We start from the raw sequence: 7,020 nt of genomic DNA, 5'->3' as shown, positions 1-7,020 counted from the left end.
CACAGCGTCAAGCCCTGATGGATGGCCTAGCTGTCAGTGCAGACAACTATAGTGTAGGGCTCCTGGGTGATTGCGAGCCATACTGCCCACAACTCAGCCCATTGTCTGCTCTTGCCGTCTCCATCCTCCATCCATATTGTCTCAGTCTTAGGAGGGAAGCCACAGCCCTCCACTTCGAGGGCTGCCCACAACTTGAGTTATCTGTATAACCAGCATCTTCAGGTATTAGGGGCTTTCCTCTCTTGATAAGAACTCTTGGCTACCATGGCTCAAAGGCAAGTTCTTACTGCTTTCCAATACTGTATGTCACTGGCCCCATTACTCACTGGAGTTTTCCACTTACAGGGCTAGAAGACGGAGCACTATGCTGCTGTAAGCATGCACCCCATTTGGCCAGAACAAACAAATGTGCCCACCACTCAATGGCCTTTGGGTCCAGTTTGCACCCACCCTGCAATGGCATAGGTGGTTATTACCTTAGCTGGAGCTGTTCCAGTGATTGGTTCCATAGCCAGCAAGGCATGATACACAGCAGCCAGTTGATTCTCTATCAAGGTGTACCAGAAATCTCCTCCATTCCATAGTTGTGACCAGAATCCAATAGGTTGGCATGTTCAAGTCGCTGCTAAAGACCTAATCCATAAACATCTTTGGTTACATGAGCATCTAACTCACATGATGTTCATGAGTCCGTTACACTCAAGGCCTATATGGCCTTGGCTGCTTGGCTGTTCAGTCAGCAGCAATAAAATCAGCTGCACATGTTTCATCCCATTCCCACCTGATGCCGTATTGTACCAACCAGTATAAGGGGTTCAGAATTTGTGCCAAGTGCAAGATAAATAATCTCCAGTAGCCCAAGAGACCCCAAACTCTTGTAATACTGCCACAGTGGTAGGGGTAGGGAAAGCCTGAACCTTTTCTATGCCTGCTTCTGAGATAACTTTAGTTTTACAAGCCAGACAACCTCTAAGAATTTACAAACAACCCAGGTCCCTGAACTTTGATGCTTTTCGCAGACCATCCTTTCTCTTGTAGATATTGCAGCAGTCTAGGAACTGCCCCTTCTAAATCTGCAGGAGAATCACATGTGAGCATGATAATGTAGTGATACAACGACATTGTTTGTGGTTTCTTCCGTGCGGCCACAAGCCCATGATATATGGTGGGTCTGTGTAGGAATCTCTGTGCATGGACAGGGATTGTGCACTGTCAGCCTTCCCACATGAATGCAAACTGTCCCTGAATTTTCTGTGCTATGTCAGTAAAGAAGAAAGCACTAGCCAGGTCTACAATATAATTATACGTTCCCAGTTCATGATTGAGTGTATCCATAATGGTCAATTCCCTATAGTCCATGATCATATGCCAGGAGCAATCTGGACTTTTTACTGGTCAAACTGGGGAATTAAAAGGACTATGAGAGGGCTTTGTGATTTTCCAACACTTGTAGAGCCACACCAATTTCCTTGTGCAGCCCAAGCAATTTAGACTGCTTAGTATTTGTCATCTGCAAATGTACAGTCAGAACTACAGGTGGATGCTTAGCATGTCCCCTCAGAACGGCCTTCAGCACATGCATCCTCAGTCTGCACTCACCTGCAGTGGTGTGTTGCCACAGGCCCTGTAGGATATCTCCCTGCAAAGTATAATCAAGGATGGAAGAAATGTACACAGTACACACTCCTTTGGGGGTACATGCCCCAGCCCCAGTGGGATTTGGACTTTCTTCACTCTAATTGGCTTACCTCCACAGCCATCTATCACAGCAGTAGTTCTAGGAAAATGCTCTGGTTTGCAATGAATTAGAGAAAACTCAGTTCCTGTGTCCACTAGCATCAAGACACATTGTACACTTTTTGTACAATTCATTGACAATTCAGGGTACCAAGGAATTGCTAATTCTACATGTGGCCTCTGTTCCCCACCATGTCCCCCAAGATAGGGATCTTTGCCTCCCCGACTCGAACCATGATGCCCAGTCACCGTCCTGTGGGGTGAGAGCCCAAGCAAATTCTGAGTACTTTCCCCTAGGAAGTTTTGCAGGGACTCAGGCCGGATGTGAGGCTATGACTCCAGCTTCTGTGTCCTGGACCTCAGCAGCCAGATGCGCTACTCAGGCTTTAATTGGTGCCACAGTCCTAACAAGTTCCTATGAGCTGTCCATCAAAGTTTTCTTTCACTACCCCAGCCATTATCAAGTCAGCCCTCATCTGGGTCCTTGATGGGTCTTTTGCATCTCTCCTTTCAGTCATAGCCTATACCTACTTCTCTGATCTTATTGTTTCAATCTCCCCCAGATCTGCTAAAGTTCAAGTAGCCTCACTTTGGGTTGCCCTATGTGGGGGGCAAGGGTAGTCACTAGGGACCCAAAGAAAGATGTGGAAGCTGTATGGAGCACCAGATTTCTCATTCCTACTTTGAACAACTCCTCACTGGAGTCTTGATGTCCATACTACAGACAATATTTTTCATGCCCAATTTCCGCCTTACCTGTTGGAGCTCTACATATGTTTTCCAGCTAGTGAGTAGGTATGATAAATCACCCTGATTAGGCCAAACTGCCCTGATGGCAGCTATCAGCCAATCCAGAGGTGTCTGATTCCCTGAGGTATGATGGGCACTTTGCAACCGCTGCCAGAGGGAAGGGTGAGTCATCAGGGAAGCCAGTCTACTCATTTCAGGACCAGACATGACAATATTTTCCACCCCCATATCCCAGAGACATTAAAGCCATGCAGGAAGAGGTTCCGATGGCTTCTGCCTGTACTGGACGCTCAAGTCCCCCAGCTCATCCTGGGTGTAGGGGCGAAGCATTGCATGCTCCACAACCTGGGGAGGGGGAGACTCCTCCCACTGAGGAGCCCGCGGTTGTTTCACTTTTATTTTTTTTAATTACAGCTACGTGGGCTTTTAACACAGTAGAGGCTGGTGCCTCAGGCGGTGGCCATGGCAGCAGATTAGCTCCTGACCCCGCCTCCTCATCGTCTGCACCACCTCTTCCCTCCCCCAGCTCCAGCTCCTCCAACATCTCCGGGGCTGAAGGCACCGCTCCTTCCTTCCACTCCCCAACGACCTTCTGCAATGTGGCTTATGCTTCCTCGTCACAGGAGTGTGATCCATCGTCTCAATAATGTTCTCTCTTCTTTAAGGGCATCCCATAGGTTACCACCCATCTCCTCCAAGCGATGCTAAAGTTTGTCTCTCTCCTCAATAACCCTTTCTACTATCTTGACAAAGATCCTACAATGTCAGCTGCTACAAAGGCACTCAGGCCTCTAAGCACCCTTCTATCTCACAGTGGGCTAATTTTGCAGCATCAGATGTCTCCAACTTTCCCCAATTCTGGGGAAGGCCCAAATCCTCTTGGAGGTACTTTATCCAAGACCAATTCCCCACTAAGAGCTCCCCAATTGGAAGCGACACAGGTAGGGGCTTCCAGGTGAAGCTGTACCTTCTACTACTGCAGCCACTTGTGCCTTCCCACTATCTACATTGGAGGTTCTAGGCATCTCCTCACTATCTCTAGGGTCAACCCACCAAAGGGTCACACCCGTGGAGACAGATTTCAGGTTCAGAGGTCCTGCCAACTACAGCCAGTTGTAACTCCAGAGAGGAAATCCCAGGTCAAAATACCTTTGAAACTGAAATCAATCAAAGGGAGAAATAAAGTTTAAAACCCATTTATTGCTTACAAGCATTTATCCCGCGTCTGTCTTTCTCTCTCCTGTTGCATCAGAAGCAAGCAAATACTTCCCCCAACCTTTCTGGTTCAGATGGACTACATCTCTCCACCCCTTGGAAACACGTGTTGATATGGAGATGCACTAAAGCTGGGTGAGAGATTCTGGAAATGTTATAATTTTACCCACACTGTTATGCACACATTCATGTCAAATGTTACTTCTGTGTCTTTTCTACTCACATATTAGTTCTCACTTTTCATTGTCAGAAGTTTCAAATCATCATATTGGAAATTGTCTATTAAGTAACTAATATTTGTCTGTGTCAGGCATAAAGGTTTCTATAATTTGGCCTATGAGGAGACCTTGTCAAATGTACTTGCCATTGAGAGTAGAATAAGGAGAAGTAAACATGCGATTGCAGTTTGGTAAGGAATGAAAGCAGCGGGTAAGTCATGAGAGTAGTGGGAATGGGTCGGACTAACCCAGGCCTGGGGTACTGTTGGTGGAATCATAAGACAAGTTCAGCAATAAATTCCTTATGGGAATGTCATCTAAACTGGAGGTTGGGAAGTTGAAAAATGAGGGGTAAATTCATGCCTACACTGTGCATGAAATGAGAAGTGGCCTCAAATACAGAAAAAGGATCAAAGGAAATTTTACTATGTTGCATTATGGAAGAGGAAGTTGGAACAAAATGTACTGAATAATGAAATGCTGGTGTTTCCTTGAGGGATTATAATTAGGTGTGTAATTTGGTTTCTTGAATTGACATATTTTTCATTTAAAAAAAGCATATCATCACATTGATATTTGTATTCACATTTTATTCTGTTTCTCATTTGTTCCTTCCTAATATAATTGGCTTAAGGCTCATTAATATATCACTCTTCTAGCCCTATAATAGTTTTCTTGGACTTGCTGCCATTCTTTTGCTAAAATACTCTACTCTACATACAAGATTAAATAATTTAAATGGGATACCAAAATAAATACATTTTATGAAATTTCAGTGAAGGATTTATCTTTAACAGAAATTACAAATGCATTGTTACTTAATTCATGACGCTTTGTCAAATTTTAAATAACGTTCATATTAGGTAGGATCTAGTCAATAAAATATGTAAATTGTGTGATTTCAAAGATTTTCCATTAGTAAATGCTTCTTTCAAATCCTAAATCTTATACTTATTCCTCATTTAAAAATATATCTTCAGTTTATGAAATTTTTCTTATAACACTTAAACAAGTATTGATTCTTTTCAAAATTAAGTCTCTTATTTAAGTAAGGTTTTTGGTTTGTTTTTTGTTTCTGTTCTATTTAAAGGAATGGTGTTCACTATTGTGTTAATATTTTGAGATAAATTTCCCAAACCTCTTAAAATTGGAAAGTAAATGTTAGGAGTGAAGTCATGCTTAGATTTCCTGAGACATCTATTCTCATTTTACTTCATTACAATTATCATCTGTAAGAAACTTTTTTATAAGGAGATCAAAGGGGTGACTTGACTAGGGCTGGTACAGAATGGATGGCAAATCTAGATCAGGAAAAGACAAAAGGAGACAGAAACGGAAGAAAATATGCTTAGGGATACTGACATCAACATTCCCCTAATTCTTTGAGAGCAATTTAAATCTCTTGACTAAGTCATTAAAGGCTCGTTTCACTTGTTTGTTCCTCAAGAGTGTAAATGAATGGGTACAGCATGGTGGAAATGGAAGTAGTGAGTATAGATACTCCCTTATTAATGGCCATTTCATCTTTTGCTGAAGGTTTGATATAAACAAAGATGCAGCTTCCATAGGTGATGGAAACCACGATAATGTGGGAAGAACAGGTGGAAAAGGCTTTTGTCCTCAGCTGAGCAGAGGGAAGTCTTAGAATTGTTCTGATGATGTACATGTAGGACAGGACCACACACAGCAGAGTCATGAGGAAAGTCATCACAGCACTGATAATAATCATCTGCTCTATGAGCCATGTAACTGAGCATGAGATCTTCAGCATAGGGTTAGCATCACAGACAAAGTGGTCAATGGCATTAGAGTCACAGTTTTCCAGATCCAGTCTCAAGCTAAGTGGTGGTGACATGATGAACAATGTAGTCATCCAACATCAGAAGATGAGCCTTTTGCAGACCCTGTAGTTCATAATAGTCATGTAATGCAGGGGTTTGCAGATGGCTACATATCGATCAAAGGACATTGTAGCCAGGAGAAAAAATTCTGTTATTCCAAAAACATATGTAAAAAAAAGTTGGCATATGCAAGCATTATACGTAATAGTCCTGTCACCTGTTGATATACTGTACAAAAATCTAGGAATGCAGGCAGACATGAACGAGATTTCAAGGAAGGAAAAATTTTGGAGAAAAATGTACATTGCAGTTTTAAGGTGAGAATCCACTAATGTGAGGATGATGATGCTCAGGTTTCCAGTGAAACTCAACATGTAGGTCATAAGTAGAAACATAAAAATCAGAATCTGTAGCTGAGGGTCATCTGTCAATCCCAGGAGGATGAAACTGGTTACAGATGTGTGGTTTCTCATTCCAGGGGGGCTGAATTTTGCCCAAACTGCATGTAAAAGCGAAGGATGTAAGTTCTGAGAATATGGTGGTAAAATAGTCTTATTATGGTTTTGTTCAGAAAAGTCACACGTATTTTACATGTGTTTTGTTTTATTTAATAATGAATTTTAAAAATAATTCATACTCAGCTGTGTTGATAGCATATCATTATATGGATCAGAACCCTGGTTTTCAAATGTTTTTACTACAACATATGGTAATTTAGACATTTTATACTGCATCCCTGTGTACAAGTTCACACACCCACAAATACTTAGACACATATACTGGGAACAAAAATGACAATAAAATACTGATACTTTGGTGCCCTGATCTCTGATGTTTTATGTTCTAATGTATCTCATTAAAAATAAATACAAGTACCATCAAATTGATTTTATAGCCTACTAAATGGTCATGACATGTATTGGGAAAAATTAAAGTTTTTATGGGTCTTTTGAATACTATAGTGTAAGGAAAACAAAATTTTCCTTGATAATTTTTTAAATGTGCACTATTCTTTTAATTTGCACTTTGGAATAGATTAGTTCATCACACTTTGGTCCCTTAAGAATATTTCCCTTATCAATAACCAAAATTTTACCCAGTTTCACTATCTGTTTGTAGTCCTTTTTTTCCCTGAATAAAGTAAAAACACATGAGGCATCTTTTTGACACAAGATGTATCTAGATCCATGTACTAATGCCGTTGAAGTCTCTGTTCCCCTGCACAAGTCATGGTACATGAACTACCTGCTGTCTGGAAA

The sequence above is a fragment of the Manis pentadactyla genome, chromosome 10 (assembly GCF_030020395.1).
Source record: "Manis pentadactyla isolate mManPen7 chromosome 10, mManPen7.hap1, whole genome shotgun sequence".
NCBI lineage: Eukaryota > Metazoa > Chordata > Mammalia > Pholidota > Manidae > Manis > Manis pentadactyla.
The sequence above is the reverse complement of the archived record's forward strand: the minus strand, read 5'-3'. Positions refer to the sequence as shown.